This window comes from Ambystoma mexicanum, chromosome 7q (genome assembly GCF_040938575.1).
Source record: "Ambystoma mexicanum isolate Mex_15411 chromosome 7q, UKY_AmexF1_1, whole genome shotgun sequence".
Taxonomy (NCBI): domain Eukaryota; kingdom Metazoa; phylum Chordata; class Amphibia; order Caudata; family Ambystomatidae; genus Ambystoma; species Ambystoma mexicanum.
In genome coordinates, this window is record NC_090941.1 from 1138100229 (window position 1) to 1138117175 (window position 16947).

The following is a 16947-nucleotide window of genomic DNA, read 5'->3' on the forward strand; positions in this document are numbered from 1 at the left end:
GGTTTGGTGCCTTGAGGGCCTTTCAAGGGATAAAAAGGTGGGCACTTCTTCCACAGGGCCCATAGCAGGAACGGCCTCAGATGAGAACAGTGATGCAGGCCAACTGGCTGAACATTGCAGTTTTGAATTTCAGATGTCTTGAAACCTCATAGAAATACAGCTTCAAGCTTGTAAGTGCTTACCTATTGAGGTTGAAGTTCTGTTAACTAAACAACAGCTCTGGAAGTGTATGTTATAATATTTAGAGAATAATTGCATTTGAGCATCAGGTGCTCACCTAACAGGAGTTCTTTCTATTTTTCTTTAGTTAGTAAGTGCTTCCATGTTAGGTGAGCAATTGTTGCAATATCTCCACTGCAGAAAACCATCCCTCTATACTTTCAAAATCTTCACCAAGCAAGCTCAGAAAAGAGCGGGAAAAATGTGGGAGGAGCTACTTAATGGTTTGGTGCCTTCAGGGCCTTTCAAGGGATAAAAAGGCGAGCACTTATTCCACAGTGCCCATACCAGAAACAGCCTCTGACAAGAACAGGGATGCAGACCCATTGGCTGAACATTGCAGTTTTGAATTTCAGATGCCTTGAAATCTCATAGAAATACAGCTTCAAGCTTGTAAGTGCTTACCTTTTGAGTTTGAAGTTCTGTGAAATAAACAACAACTCTGGAAGTACATGGTATAATATTTAGGGATGGATTGCATTTGAGCATCACGTGTTCACCTAACAGGAGTTCTTTCTATTTGTCTTTAGTTAGTAAGTGCTTCCATGTTAGGTGAGCAATTGTTGCAATATCCCCACTACAGAAAACCATCTCTCTATACTTTCAAAATCTTCACCAAGCAAGCTCAGAAAAGAGCGGGAAAAATGTGGGAGGAGCTACTTAATGGTTTGGTGCCTTCAGGGCCTTTCAAGGGATAAAAAGGCGAGCACTTCTTCCACAGTACCCATAACAGTAACAGCCTCAGACAAGAACAGGGATGCAGACCCATTGGCTGAACATTGCAGTTTTGAATTTCAGATGTCTTGAAACCTCATAGAAATACAGCTTCATGGTTATAAGTGCTTACCTTTTGAGGTTGAAGTTCTGTTAACTAAACAACAGCTCTGGAAGTGTATGTTATAATATTTAGAGAATAATTGCATTTGAACATCAGGTGCTCACCTAACAGGAGTTCTTTCTATTTTTCTTTAGTTAGTAAGTGCTTCCATGTTAGGTGAGCAATTGTTGCAATATCCCCACTACAGAAAACCATCTCTCTATACTTTCAAAATCTTCACCAAGCAACCTCAGAAAAGAGCGGGAAAAATGTGGGAGGAGCTACTTAATGGTCTGGTGCCTTGAGGGCCTTTCAAGGGATAAAAAGGTGGGCCCTTCTCCACAGTGCCCATAGCAGGAACGGCCTCGGATGACAACAGTGATGCAGGCCAACTGGCTGAACATTGCAGTTTTGAATTTCAGATGTCTTGAAACCTCATAGAAATACAGCTTCAAGCTTGTAAGTGCTTACCTATTGAGGTTGAAGTTCTGTTAACTAAACAACAACTCTGGAAGTACATGGTATACTATTTAGGGATGGATTGCATTTGAGCATCAGGTGTTCACCTAACAGGAGTTCTTTCTATTTTTCTTTAGTTAGTAAGTGCTTCTATGTTAGGTGAGCAATTGTTGCACTATCCCCACTACAGAAAACCATCTCTCTATACTTTCAAAATCTTCACCAAGCAAGCTCAGAAAAGAGCGGGAAAAATGTGGGAGGAGCTACTTAATGGTTTGGTGCCTTCAGGGCCTTTCAAGGGATAAAAAGGTGGGCACTTCTTCCACAGTGCCCATAGCAGGAACGGCCTCGGATGAGAACAGTGATGCAGGCCAACTGGCTGAACATTGCAGTTTTGAATTTCAGATGTCTTGAAACCTCATAGAAATACAGCTTCAAGCTTGTAAGTGCTTACCTTTTGAGTTTGAAGTTCTGTGAAATAAACAACAACCCTGGAAGTACATGGTATAATATTTAGGGATGGATTGCATTTGAGCATCAGGTGTTCACCTAACAGGAGTTCTTTCTATTTTTCTTTAGTTAGTAAGTGCTTCCATGTTAGGTGAGCAATTGTTGCAATATCCCCACTACAGAAAACCATCTCTCTATACTCTCAAAATCTTCACCAAGCAAGCTCAGAAAGAGCGGGAAAAATGTGGGAGGAGCTACTTAATGGTTTGGTGCCTTCAGGGCCTTTCAAGGGATAAAAAGGCGAGCACTTCTTCCACAGTGCCCATAACAGGAACAGCCTCAGACAAGAACAGGGATGCAGACCCATTGGCTGAACATTGCAGTTTTGAATTTCAGATGTCTTGAAACCTCATAGAAATACAGCTTCATGGTTATAAGTGCTTACCTTTTGAGGTTGAAGTTCTGTGAACTAAACAGCAACTTTGGAAGTGTATGTTATAATATTTAGGATGGATTGCATTTGAACATCAGGTGCTCACCTAACAGGAGTTCTTTCTATTTTTCTTTAGTTAGTAAGTGCTTCCATGTTAGGTGAGCAATTGTTGCAATATCCCCACTACAGAAAACCATCTCTCTATACTTTCAAAATCTTCACCAAGCAAGCTCAGAAAAGAGCGGGACAAATGTGGGAGGAGCTACTTAATGGTTTGGTGCCTTGAGGGCCTTTCAAGGGATAAAAAGGTGGGCACTTCTTCCACAGTGCCCATAGCAGGAACGGCCTCGGATGAGAACAGTGATGCAGGCCAACTGGCTGAACATTGCAGTTTTGAATTTCAGATGTCTTGAAACCTCATAGAAATACAGCTTCAAGCTTGTAAGTGCTTACCTATTGAGGTTGAAGTTCTGTTAACTAAACAACAGCTCTGGAAGTGTATGTTATAATATTTAGAGAATAATTGCATTTGAGCATCAGGTGCTCACCTAACAGGAGTTCTTTCTATTTTTCTTTAGTTAGTAAGTGCTTCCATGTTAGGTGAGCAATTGTTACAATATCTCCACTACAGAAAACCATCTCTCTATACTTTCAAAATCTTCACCAAGCAAGCTCAGAAAAGAGCGGGAAAAATGTGGGAGGAGCTACTTAATGGTTTGGTGCCTTCAGGGCCTTTCAAGGGATAAAAAGGTGGGCACTTCTTCCACAGTGCCCATAGCAGGAACGGCCTCGGATGAGAACAGTGATGCAGGCCAACTGGCTGAACATTGCAGTTTTGAATTTCAGATGTCTTGAAACCTCATAGAAATACAGCTTCAAGCTTGTAAGTGCTTACCTATTGAGGTTGAAGTTCTGTTAACTAAACAACAGCTCTGGAAGTGTATGTTATAATATTTAGAGAATAATTGCATTTGAGCATCAGGTGCTCACCTAACAGGAGTTCTTTCTATTTTTCTTTAGTTAGTAAGTGCTTCCATGTTAGGTGAGCAATTGTTGCAATATCTCCACTACAGAAAACCATCTCTCTATACTTTCAAAATCTTCACCAAGCAAGCTCAGAAAAGAGCGGGAAAAATGTGGGAGGAGCTACTTAATGGTTTGGTGCCTTCAGGGCCTTTCAAGGGATAAAAAGGCGAGCACTTCTTCCACAGTGCCCATAACAGTAACAGCCTCAGACAAGAACAGGGATGCAGACCCATTGGCTGAACATTGCAGTTTTGAATTTCAGATGTCTTGAAACCTCATAGAAATACAGCTTCATGGTTATAAGTGCTTACCTTTTGAGGTTGAAGTTCTGTGAACTAAACAGCAACTTTGGAAGTGTATGTTATAATATTTAGGATGGATTGCATTTGAACATCAGGTGCTCACCTAACAGGAGTTCTTTCTATTTTTCTTTAGTTAGTAAGTGCTTCCATGTTGGGTGAGCAATTGTTGCAATATCCCCACTACAGAAAACCATCTCTCTATACTTTCAAAATCTTCACCAAGCAAGCTCAGAAAAGAGCGGGAAAAATGTGGGAGGAGCTACTTAATGGTTTGGTGCCTTGAGGGCCTTTCAAGGGATAAAAAGGTGGGCACTTCTTCCACAGGGCCCATAGCAGGAACGGCCTCAGATGAGAACAGTGATGCAGGCCAACTGGCTGAACATTGCAGTTTTGAATTTCAGATGTCTTGAAACCTCATAGAAATACAGCTTCAAGCTTGTAAGTGCTTACCTATTGAGGTTGAAGTTCTGTTAACTAAACAACAGCTCTGGAAGTGTATGTTATAATATTTAGAGAATAATTGCATTTGAGCATCAGGTGCTCACCTAACAGGAGTTCTTTCTATTTTTCTTTAGTTAGTAAGTGCTTCCATGTTAGGTGAGCAATTGTTGCAATATCTCCACTGCAGAAAACCATCCCTCTATACTTTCAAAATCTTCACCAAGCAAGCTCAGAAAAGAGCGGGAAAAATGTGGGAGGAGCTACTTAATGGTTTGGTGCCTTCAGGGCCTTTCAAGGGATAAAAAGGCGAGCACTTATTCCACAGTGCCCATACCAGAAACAGCCTCTGACAAGAACAGGGATGCAGACCCATTGGCTGAACATTGCAGTTTTGAATTTCAGATGCCTTGAAATCTCATAGAAATACAGCTTCAAGCTTGTAAGTGCTTACCTTTTGAGTTTGAAGTTCTGTGAAATAAACAACAACTCTGGAAGTACATGGTATAATATTTAGGGATGGATTGCATTTGAGCATCACGTGTTCACCTAACAGGAGTTCTTTCTATTTGTCTTTAGTTAGTAAGTGCTTCCATGTTAGGTGAGCAATTGTTGCAATATCCCCACTACAGAAAACCATCTCTCTATACTTTCAAAATCTTCACCAAGCAAGCTCAGAAAAGAGCGGGAAAAATGTGGGAGGAGCTACTTAATGGTTTGGTGCCTTCAGGGCCTTTCAAGGGATAAAAAGGCGAGCACTTCTTCCACAGTACCCATAACAGTAACAGCCTCAGACAAGAACAGGGATGCAGACCCATTGGCTGAACATTGCAGTTTTGAATTTCAGATGTCTTGAAACCTCATAGAAATACAGCTTCATGGTTATAAGTGCTTACCTTTTGAGGTTGAAGTTCTGTTAACTAAACAACAGCTCTGGAAGTGTATGTTATAATATTTAGAGAATAATTGCATTTGAACATCAGGTGCTCACCTAACAGGAGTTCTTTCTATTTTTCTTTAGTTAGTAAGTGCTTCCATGTTAGGTGAGCAATTGTTGCAATATCCCCACTACAGAAAACCATCTCTCTATACTTTCAAAATCTTCACCAAGCAACCTCAGAAAAGAGCGGGAAAAATGTGGGAGGAGCTACTTAATGGTCTGGTGCCTTGAGGGCCTTTCAAGGGATAAAAAGGTGGGCCCTTCTCCACAGTGCCCATAGCAGGAACGGCCTCGGATGACAACAGTGATGCAGGCCAACTGGCTGAACATTGCAGTTTTGAATTTCAGATGTCTTGAAACCTCATAGAAATACAGCTTCAAGCTTGTAAGTGCTTACCTATTGAGGTTGAAGTTCTGTTAACTAAACAACAACTCTGGAAGTACATGGTATACTATTTAGGGATGGATTGCATTTGAGCATCAGGTGTTCACCTAACAGGAGTTCTTTCTATTTTTCTTTAGTTAGTAAGTGCTTCTATGTTAGGTGAGCAATTGTTGCACTATCCCCACTACAGAAAACCATCTCTCTATACTTTCAAAATCTTCACCAAGCAAGCTCAGAAAAGAGCGGGAAAAATGTGGGAGGAGCTACTTAATGGTTTGGTGCCTTCAGGGCCTTTCAAGGGATAAAAAGGTGGGCACTTCTTCCACAGTGCCCATAGCAGGAACGGCCTCGGATGAGAACAGTGATGCAGGCCAACTGGCTGAACATTGCAGTTTTGAATTTCAGATGTCTTGAAACCTCATAGAAATACAGCTTCAAGCTTGTAAGTGCTTACCTTTTGAGTTTGAAGTTCTGTGAAATAAACAACAACCCTGGAAGTACATGGTATAATATTTAGGGATGGATTGCATTTGAGCATCAGGTGTTCACCTAACAGGAGTTCTTTCTATTTTTCTTTAGTTAGTAAGTGCTTCCATGTTAGGTGAGCAATTGTTGCAATATCCCCACTACAGAAAACCATCTCTCTATACTCTCAAAATCTTCACCAAGCAAGCTCAGAAAGAGCGGGAAAAATGTGGGAGGAGCTACTTAATGGTTTGGTGCCTTCAGGGCCTTTCAAGGGATAAAAAGGCGAGCACTTCTTCCACAGTGCCCATAACAGGAACAGCCTCAGACAAGAACAGGGATGCAGACCCATTGGCTGAACATTGCAGTTTTGAATTTCAGATGTCTTGAAACCTCATAGAAATACAGCTTCATGGTTATAAGTGCTTACCTTTTGAGGTTGAAGTTCTGTGAACTAAACAGCAACTTTGGAAGTGTATGTTATAATATTTAGGATGGATTGCATTTGAACATCAGGTGCTCACCTAACAGGAGTTCTTTCTATTTTTCTTTAGTTAGTAAGTGCTTCCATGTTAGGTGAGCAATTGTTGCAATATCCCCACTACAGAAAACCATCTCTCTATACTTTCAAAATCTTCACCAAGCAAGCTCAGAAAAGAGCGGGACAAATGTGGGAGGAGCTACTTAATGGTTTGGTGCCTTGAGGGCCTTTCAAGGGATAAAAAGGTGGGCACTTCTTCCACAGTGCCCATAGCAGGAACGGCCTCGGATGAGAACAGTGATGCAGGCCAACTGGCTGAACATTGCAGTTTTGAATTTCAGATGTCTTGAAACCTCATAGAAATACAGCTTCAAGCTTGTAAGTGCTTACCTATTGAGGTTGAAGTTCTGTTAACTAAACAACAGCTCTGGAAGTGTATGTTATAATATTTAGAGAATAATTGCATTTGAGCATCAGGTGCTCACCTAACAGGAGTTCTTTCTATTTTTCTTTAGTTAGTAAGTGCTTCCATGTTAGGTGAGCAATTGTTACAATATCTCCACTACAGAAAACCATCTCTCTATACTTTCAAAATCTTCACCAAGCAAGCTCAGAAAAGAGCGGGAAAAATGTGGGAGGAGCTACTTAATGGTTTGGTGCCTTCAGGGCCTTTCAAGGGATAAAAAGGTGGGCACTTCTTCCACAGTGCCCATAGCAGGAACGGCCTCGGATGAGAACAGTGATGCAGGCCAACTGGCTGAACATTGCAGTTTTGAATTTCAGATGTCTTGAAACCTCATAGAAATACAGCTTCAAGCTTGTAAGTGCTTACCTATTGAGGTTGAAGTTCTGTTAACTAAACAACAGCTCTGGAAGTGTATGTTATAATATTTAGAGAATAATTGCATTTGAGCATCAGGTGCTCACCTAACAGGAGTTCTTTCTATTTTTCTTTAGTTAGTAAGTGCTTCCATGTTAGGTGAGCAATTGTTGCAATATCTCCACTACAGAAAACCATCTCTCTATACTTTCAAAATCTTCACCAAGCAAGCTCAGAAAAGAGCGGGAAAAATGTGGGAGGAGCTACTTAATGGTTTGGTGCCTTCAGGGCCTTTCAAGGGATAAAAAGGCGAGCACTTCTTCCACAGTGCCCATAACAGTAACAGCCTCAGACAAGAACAGGGATGCAGACCCATTGGCTGAACATTGCAGTTTTGAATTTCAGATGTCTTGAAACCTCATAGAAATACAGCTTCATGGTTATAAGTGCTTACCTTTTGAGGTTGAAGTTCTGTGAACTAAACAGCAACTTTGGAAGTGTATGTTATAATATTTAGGATGGATTGCATTTGAACATCAGGTGCTCACCTAACAGGAGTTCTTTCTATTTTTCTTTAGTTAGTAAGTGCTTCCATGTTGGGTGAGCAATTGTTGCAATATCCCCACTACAGAAAACCATCTCTCTATACTTTCAAAATCTTCACCAAGCAAGCTCAGAAAAGAGCGGGAAAAATGTGGGAGGAGCTACTTAATGGTTTGGTGCCTTGAGGGCCTTTCAAGGGATAAAAAGGTGGGCACTTCTTCCACAGGGCCCATAGCAGGAACGGCCTCAGATGAGAACAGTGATGCAGGCCAACTGGCTGAACATTGCAGTTTTGAATTTCAGATGTCTTGAAACCTCATAGAAATACAGCTTCAAGCTTGTAAGTGCTTACCTATTGAGGTTGAAGTTCTGTTAACTAAACAACAGCTCTGGAAGTGTATGTTATAATATTTAGAGAATAATTGCATTTGAGCATCAGGTGCTCACCTAACAGGAGTTCTTTCTATTTTTCTTTAGTTAGTAAGTGCTTCCATGTTAGGTGAGCAATTGTTGCAATATCTCCACTGCAGAAAACCATCCCTCTATACTTTCAAAATCTTCACCAAGCAAGCTCAGAAAAGAGCGGGAAAAATGTGGGAGGAGCTACTTAATGGTTTGGTGCCTTCAGGGCCTTTCAAGGGATAAAAAGGCGAGCACTTATTCCACAGTGCCCATACCAGAAACAGCCTCTGACAAGAACAGGGATGCAGACCCATTGGCTGAACATTGCAGTTTTGAATTTCAGATGCCTTGAAATCTCATAGAAATACAGCTTCAAGCTTGTAAGTGCTTACCTTTTGAGTTTGAAGTTCTGTGAAATAAACAACAACTCTGGAAGTACATGGTATAATATTTAGGGATGGATTGCATTTGAGCATCACGTGTTCACCTAACAGGAGTTCTTTCTATTTGTCTTTAGTTAGTAAGTGCTTCCATGTTAGGTGAGCAATTGTTGCAATATCCCCACTACAGAAAACCATCTCTCTATACTTTCAAAATCTTCACCAAGCAAGCTCAGAAAAGAGCGGGAAAAATGTGGGAGGAGCTACTTAATGGTTTGGTGCCTTCAGGGCCTTTCAAGGGATAAAAAGGCGAGCACTTCTTCCACAGTACCCATAACAGTAACAGCCTCAGACAAGAACAGGGATGCAGACCCATTGGCTGAACATTGCAGTTTTGAATTTCAGATGTCTTGAAACCTCATAGAAATACAGCTTCATGGTTATAAGTGCTTACCTTTTGAGGTTGAAGTTCTGTTAACTAAACAACAGCTCTGGAAGTGTATGTTATAATATTTAGAGAATAATTGCATTTGAACATCAGGTGCTCACCTAACAGGAGTTCTTTCTATTTTTCTTTAGTTAGTAAGTGCTTCCATGTTAGGTGAGCAATTGTTGCAATATCCCCACTACAGAAAACCATCTCTCTATACTTTCAAAATCTTCACCAAGCAAGCTCAGAAAAGAGCGGGAAAAATGTGGGAGGAGCTACTTAATGGTTTGGTGCCTTGAGGGCCTTTCAAGGGATAAAAAGGTGGGCCCTTCTCCACAGTGCCCATAGCAGGAACGGCCTCGGATGAGAACAGTGATGCAGGCCAACTGGCTGAACATTGCAGTTTTGAATTTCAGATGTCTTGAAACCTCATAGAAATACAGCTTCAAGCTTGTAAGTGCTTACCTATTGAGGTTGAAGTTCTGTTAACTAAACAACAGCTCTGGAAGTGTATGTTATAATATTTAGAGAATAATTGCATTTGAGCATCAGGTGCTCACCTAACAGGAGTTCTTTCTATTTTTCTTTAGTTAGTAAGTGCTTCCATGTTAGGTGAGCAATTGTTGCAATATCTCCACTACAGAAAACCATCTCTCTATACTTTCAAAATCTTCACCAAGCAAGCTCAGAAAAGAGCGGGAAAAATGTGGGAGGAGCTACTTAATGGTTTGGTGCCTTCAGGGCCTTTCAAGGGATAAAAAGGTGGGCACTTCTTCCACAGTGCCCATAGCAGGAACGGCCTCGGATGAGAACAGTGATGCAGGCCAACTGGCTGAACATTGCAGTTTTGAATTTCAGATGTCTTGAAACCTCATAGAAATACAGCTTCAAGCTTGTAAGTGCTTACCTATTGAGGTTGAAGTTCTGTTAACTAAACAACAGCTCTGGAAGTGTATGTTATACTATTTAGAGAATAATTGCATTTGAGCATCAGGTGCTCACCTAACAGGAGCTCTTTCTATTTTTCTTTAGTTAGTAAGTGCTTCCATGTTAGGTGAGCAATTGTTGCAATATCTCCACTACAGAAAACCATCTCTCTATACTTTCAAAATCTTCACCAAGCAAGCTCAGAAAAGAGCGGGAAAAATGTGGGAGGAGCTACTTAATGGTTTGGTGCCTCCAGGGCCTTTCAAGGGATAAAAAGGCGAGCACTTCTTCCACTGTGCCCATAACAGTAACAGCCTCAGACAAGAACAGGGATGCAGACCCATTGGCTGAACATTGCAGTTTTGAATTTCAGATGTCTTGAAACCTCATAGAAATACAGCTTCATGGTTATAAGTGCTTACCTTTTGAGGTTGAAGTTCTGTGAACTAAACAACAGCTCTGGAAGTGTATGTTATAATATTTAGAGAATAATTGCATTTGAGCATCAGGTGCTCACCTAACAGGAGTTCTTTCTATTTTTCTTTAGTTAGTAAGTGCTTCCATGTTAGGTGAGCAATTGTTGCAATATCTCCACTGCAGAAAACCATCCCTCTATACTTTCAAAATCTTCACCAAGCAAGCTCAGAAAAGAGCGGGAAAAATGTGGGAGGAGCTACTTAATGGTTTGGTGCCTTCAGGGCCTTTCAAGGGATAAAAAGGCGAGCACTTATTCCACAGTGCCCATACCAGAAACAGCCTCTGACAAGAACAGGGATGCAGACCCTTTGGCTGAACATTGCAGTTTTGAATTTCAGATGCCTTGAAACCTCATAGAAATAAAGCTTCAAGCTTGTAAGTGCTTACCTTTTGAGTTTGAAGTTCTGTGAAATAAACAACAACCCTGGAAGTACATGGTATAATATTTAGGGATGGATTGCATTTGAGCATCAGGTGTTCACCTGACAGGAGTTCTTTCTATTTTTCTTTAGTTAGTAAGTGCTTCCATGTTAGGTGAGCAATTGTTGCAATTTCCCCACTACAGAAAACCATCTCTCTATACTTTCAAAATCTTCACCAAGCAACCTCAGAAAAGAGCGGGAAAAATGTGGGAGGAGCTACTTAATGGTCTGGTGCCTTGAGGGCCTTTCAAGGGATAAAAAGGTGGGCCCTTCTCCACAGTGCCCATAGCAGGAACGGCCTGGGATGACAACAGTGATGCAGGCCAACTGGCTGAACATTGCAGTTTTGAATTTCAGATGTCTTGAAACCTCATAGAAATACAGCTTCAAGCTTGTAAGTGCTTACCTATTGAGGTTGAAGTTCTGTTAACTAAACAACAACTCTGGAAGTACATGGTATACTATTTAGGGATGGATTGCATTTGAGCATCAGGTGTTCACCTAACAGGAGTTCTTTCTATTTTTCTTTAGTTAGTAAGTGCTTCTATGTTAGGTGAGCAATTGTTGCACTATCCCCACTACAGAAAACCATCTCTCTATACTTTCAAAATCTTCACCAAGCAAGCTCAGAAAAGAGCGGGAAAAATGTGGGAGGAGCTACTTAATGGTTTGGTGCCTTCAGGGCCTTTCAAGGGATAAAAAGGTGGGCACTTCTTCCACAGTGCCCATAGCAGGAACGGCCTCGGATGAGAACAGTGATGCAGGCCAACTGGCTGAACATTGCAGTTTTGAATATCAGATGTCTTGAAACCTCATAGAAATACAGCTTCAAGCTTGTAAGTGCTTACCTTTTGAGTTTGAAGTTCTGTGAAATAAACAACAACCCTGGAAGTACATGGTATAATATTTAGGGATGGATTGCATTTGAGCATCAGGTGTTCACCTAACAGGAGTTCTTTCTATTTTTCTTTAGTTAGTAAGTGCTTCCATGTTAGGTGAGCAATTGTTGCAATATCCCCACTACAGAAAACCATCTCTCTATACTCTCAAAATCTTCACCAAGCAAGCTCAGAAAGAGCGGGAAAAATGTGGGAGGAGCTACTTAATGGTTTGGTGCCTTCAGGGCCTTTCAAGGGATAAAAAGGCGAGCACTTCTTCCACAGTGCCCATAACAGGAACAGCCTCAGACAAGAACAGGGATGCAGACCCATTGGCTGAACATTGCAGTTTTGAATTTCAGATGTCTTGAAACCTCATAGAAATAAAGCTTCAAGCTTGTAAGTGCTTACCTTTTGAGTTTGAAGTTCTGTGAAATAAACAACAACCCTGGAAGTACATGGTATAATATTTAGGGATGGATTGCATTTGAGCATCAGGTGTTCACCTGACAGGAGTTCTTTCTATTTTTCTTTAGTTAGTAAGTGCTTCCATGTTAGGTGAGCAATTGTTGCAATTTCCCCACTACAGAAAACCATCTCTCTATACTTTCAAAATCTTCACCAAGCAAGCTCAGAAAAGAGCGGGAAAAATGTGGGAGGAGCTACTTAATGGTTTGGTGCCTTGAGGGCCTTTCAAGGGATAAAAAGGTGGGCACTTCTTCCACAGTGCCCATAGCAGGAACGGCCTCGGATGAGAACAGTGATGCAGGCCAACTGGCTGAACATTGCAGTTTTGAATTTCAGATGTCTTGAAACCTCATAGAAATACAGCTTCAAGCTTGTAAGTGCTTACCTATTGAGGTTGAAGTTCTGTTAACTAAACAACAGCTCTGGAAGTGTATGTTATAATATTTAGAGAATAATTGCATTTGCGCATCAGGTGCTCACCTAACAGGAGTTCTTTCTATTTTTCTTTAGTTAGTAAGTGCTTCCATGTTAGGTGAGCAATTGTTGCAATATCTCTACTACAGAAAACCATCTCTCTATACTTTCAAAATCTTCACCAAGCAAGCTCAGAAAAGAGCGGGACAAATGTGGGAGGAGCTACTTAATGGTTTGGTGCCTTGAGGGCCTTTCAAGGGATAAAAAGGTGGGCACTTCTTCCACAGTGCCCATAGCAGGAACGGCCTCGGATGAGAACAGTGATGCAGGCCAACTGGCTGAACATTGCAGTTTTGAATTTCAGATGTCTTGAAACCTCATAGAAATACAGCTTCAAGCTTGTAAGTGCTTACCTATTGAGGTTGAAGTTCTGTTAACTAAACAACAGCTCTGGAAGTGTATGTTATAATATTTAGAGAATAATTGCATTTGAGCATCAGGTGCTCACCTAACAGGAGTTCTTTCTATTTTTCTTTAGTTAGTAAGTGCTTCCATGTTAGGTGAGCAATTGTTACAATATCTCCACTACAGAAAACCATCTCTCTATACTTTCAAAATCTTCACCAAGCAAGCTCAGAAAAGAGCGGGAAAAATGTGGGAGGAGCTACTTAATGGTTTGGTGCCTTCAGGGCCTTTCAAGGGATAAAAAGGTGGGCACTTCTTCCACAGTGCCCATAGCAGGAACGGCCTCGGATGAGAACAGTGATGCAGGCCAACTGGCTGAACATTGCAGTTTTGAATTTCAGATGTCTTGAAACCTCATAGAAATACAGCTTCAAGCTTGTAAGTGCTTACCTATTGAGGTTGAAGTTCTGTTAACTAAACAACAGCTCTGGAAGTGTATGTTATAATATTTAGAGAATAATTGCATTTGAGCATCAGGTGCTCACCTAACAGGAGTTCTTTCTATTTTTCTTTAGTTAGTAAGTGCTTCCATGTTAGGTGAGCAATTGTTGCAATATCTCCACTACAGAAAACCATCTCTCTATACTTTCAAAATCTTCACCAAGCAAGCTCAGAAAAGAGCGGGAAAAATGTGGGAGGAGCTACTTAATGGTTTGGTGCCTTCAGGGCCTTTCAAGGGATAAAAAGGCGAGCACTTCTTCCACAGTGCCCATAACAGTAACAGCCTCAGACAAGAACAGGGATGCAGACCCATTGGCTGAACATTGCAGTTTTGAATTTCAGATGTCTTGAAACCTCATAGAAATACAGCTTCATGGTTATAAGTGCTTACCTTTTGAGGTTGAAGTTCTGTGAACTAAACAGCAACTTTGGAAGTGTATGTTATAATATTTAGGATGGATTGCATTTGAACATCAGGTGCTCACCTAACAGGAGTTCTTTCTATTTTTCTTTAGTTAGTAAGTGCTTCCATGTTGGGTGAGCAATTGTTGCAATATCCCCACTACAGAAAACCATCTCTCTATACTTTCAAAATCTTCACCAAGCAAGCTCAGAAAAGAGCGGGAAAAATGTGGGAGGAGCTACTTAATGGTTTGGTGCCTTGAGGGCCTTTCAAGGGATAAAAAGGTGGGCACTTCTTCCACAGGGCCCATAGCAGGAACGGCCTCAGATGAGAACAGTGATGCAGGCCAACTGGCTGAACATTGCAGTTTTGAATTTCAGATGTCTTGAAACCTCATAGAAATACAGCTTCAAGCTTGTAAGTGCTTACCTATTGAGGTTGAAGTTCTGTTAACTAAACAACAGCTCTGGAAGTGTATGTTATAATATTTAGAGAATAATTGCATTTGAGCATCAGGTGCTCACCTAACAGGAGTTCTTTCTATTTTTCTTTAGTTAGTAAGTGCTTCCATGTTAGGTGAGCAATTGTTGCAATATCTCCACTGCAGAAAACCATCCCTCTATACTTTCAAAATCTTCACCAAGCAAGCTCAGAAAAGAGCGGGAAAAATGTGGGAGGAGCTACTTAATGGTTTGGTGCCTTCAGGGCCTTTCAAGGGATAAAAAGGCGAGCACTTATTCCACAGTGCCCATACCAGAAACAGCCTCTGACAAGAACAGGGATGCAGACCCATTGGCTGAACATTGCAGTTTTGAATTTCAGATGCCTTGAAATCTCATAGAAATACAGCTTCAAGCTTGTAAGTGCTTACCTTTTGAGTTTGAAGTTCTGTGAAATAAACAACAACTCTGGAAGTACATGGTATAATATTTAGGGATGGATTGCATTTGAGCATCACGTGTTCACCTAACAGGAGTTCTTTCTATTTGTCTTTAGTTAGTAAGTGCTTCCATGTTAGGTGAGCAATTGTTGCAATATCCCCACTACAGAAAACCATCTCTCTATACTTTCAAAATCTTCACCAAGCAAGCTCAGAAAAGAGCGGGAAAAATGTGGGAGGAGCTACTTAATGGTTTGGTGCCTTCAGGGCCTTTCAAGGGATAAAAAGGCGAGCACTTCTTCCACAGTACCCATAACAGTAACAGCCTCAGACAAGAACAGGGATGCAGACCCATTGGCTGAACATTGCAGTTTTGAATTTCAGATGTCTTGAAACCTCATAGAAATACAGCTTCATGGTTATAAGTGCTTACCTTTTGAGGTTGAAGTTCTGTTAACTAAACAACAGCTCTGGAAGTGTATGTTATAATATTTAGAGAATAATTGCATTTGAACATCAGGTGCTCACCTAACAGGAGTTCTTTCTATTTTTCTTTAGTTAGTAAGTGCTTCCATGTTAGGTGAGCAATTGTTGCAATATCCCCACTACAGAAAACCATCTCTCTATACTTTCAAAATCTTCACCAAGCAAGCTCAGAAAAGAGCGGGAAAAATGTGGGAGGAGCTACTTAATGGTTTGGTGCCTTGAGGGCCTTTCAAGGGATAAAAAGGTGGGCCCTTCTCCACAGTGCCCATAGCAGGAACGGCCTCGGATGAGAACAGTGATGCAGGCCAACTGGCTGAACATTGCAGTTTTGAATTTCAGATGTCTTGAAACCTCATAGAAATACAGCTTCAAGCTTGTAAGTGCTTACCTATTGAGGTTGAAGTTCTGTTAACTAAACAACAGCTCTGGAAGTGTATGTTATAATATTTAGAGAATAATTGCATTTGAGCATCAGGTGCTCACCTAACAGGAGTTCTTTCTATTTTTCTTTAGTTAGTAAGTGCTTCCATGTTAGGTGAGCAATTGTTGCAATATCTCCACTACAGAAAACCATCTCTCTATACTTTCAAAATCTTCACCAAGCAAGCTCAGAAAAGAGCGGGAAAAATGTGGGAGGAGCTACTTAATGGTTTGGTGCCTTCAGGGCCTTTCAAGGGATAAAAAGGTGGGCACTTCTTCCACAGTGCCCATAGCAGGAACGGCCTCGGATGAGAACAGTGATGCAGGCCAACTGGCTGAACATTGCAGTTTTGAATTTCAGATGTCTTGAAACCTCATAGAAATACAGCTTCAAGCTTGTAAGTGCTTACCTATTGAGGTTGAAGTTCTGTTAACTAAACAACAGCTCTGGAAGTGTATGTTATACTATTTAGAGAATAATTGCATTTGAGCATCAGGTGCTCACCTAACAGGAGCTCTTTCTATTTTTCTTTAGTTAGTAAGTGCTTCCATGTTAGGTGAGCAATTGTTGCAATATCTCCACTACAGAAAACCATCTCTCTATACTTTCAAAATCTTCACCAAGCAAGCTCAGAAAAGAGCGGGAAAAATGTGGGAGGAGCTACTTAATGGTTTGGTGCCTCCAGGGCCTTTCAAGGGATAAAAAGGCGAGCACTTCTTCCACAGTGCCCATAACAGTAACAGCCTCAGACAAGAACAGGGATGCAGACCCATTGGCTGAACATTGCAGTTTTGAATTTCAGATGTCTTGAAACCTCATAGAAATACAGCTTCATGGTTATAAGTGCTTACCTTTTGAGGTTGAAGTTCTGTGAACTAAACAACAGCTCTGGAAGTGTATGTTATAATATTTAGAGAATAATTGCATTTGAGCATCAGGTGCTCACCTAACAGGAGTTCTTTCTATTTTTCTTTAGTTAGTAAGTGCTTCCATGTTAGGTGAGCAATTGTTGCAATATCTCCACTGCAGAAAACCATCCCTCTATACTTTCAAAATCTTCACCAAGCAAGCTCAGAAAAGAGCGGGAAAAATGTGGGAGGAGCTACTTAATGGTTTGGTGCCTTCAGGGCCTTTCAAGGGATAAAAAGGCGAGCACTTATTCCACAGTGCCCATACCAGAAACAGCCTCTGACAAGAACAGGGATGCAGACCCTTTGGCTGAACATTGCAGTTTTGAATTTCAGATGCCTTGAAACCTCATAGAAATAAAGCTTC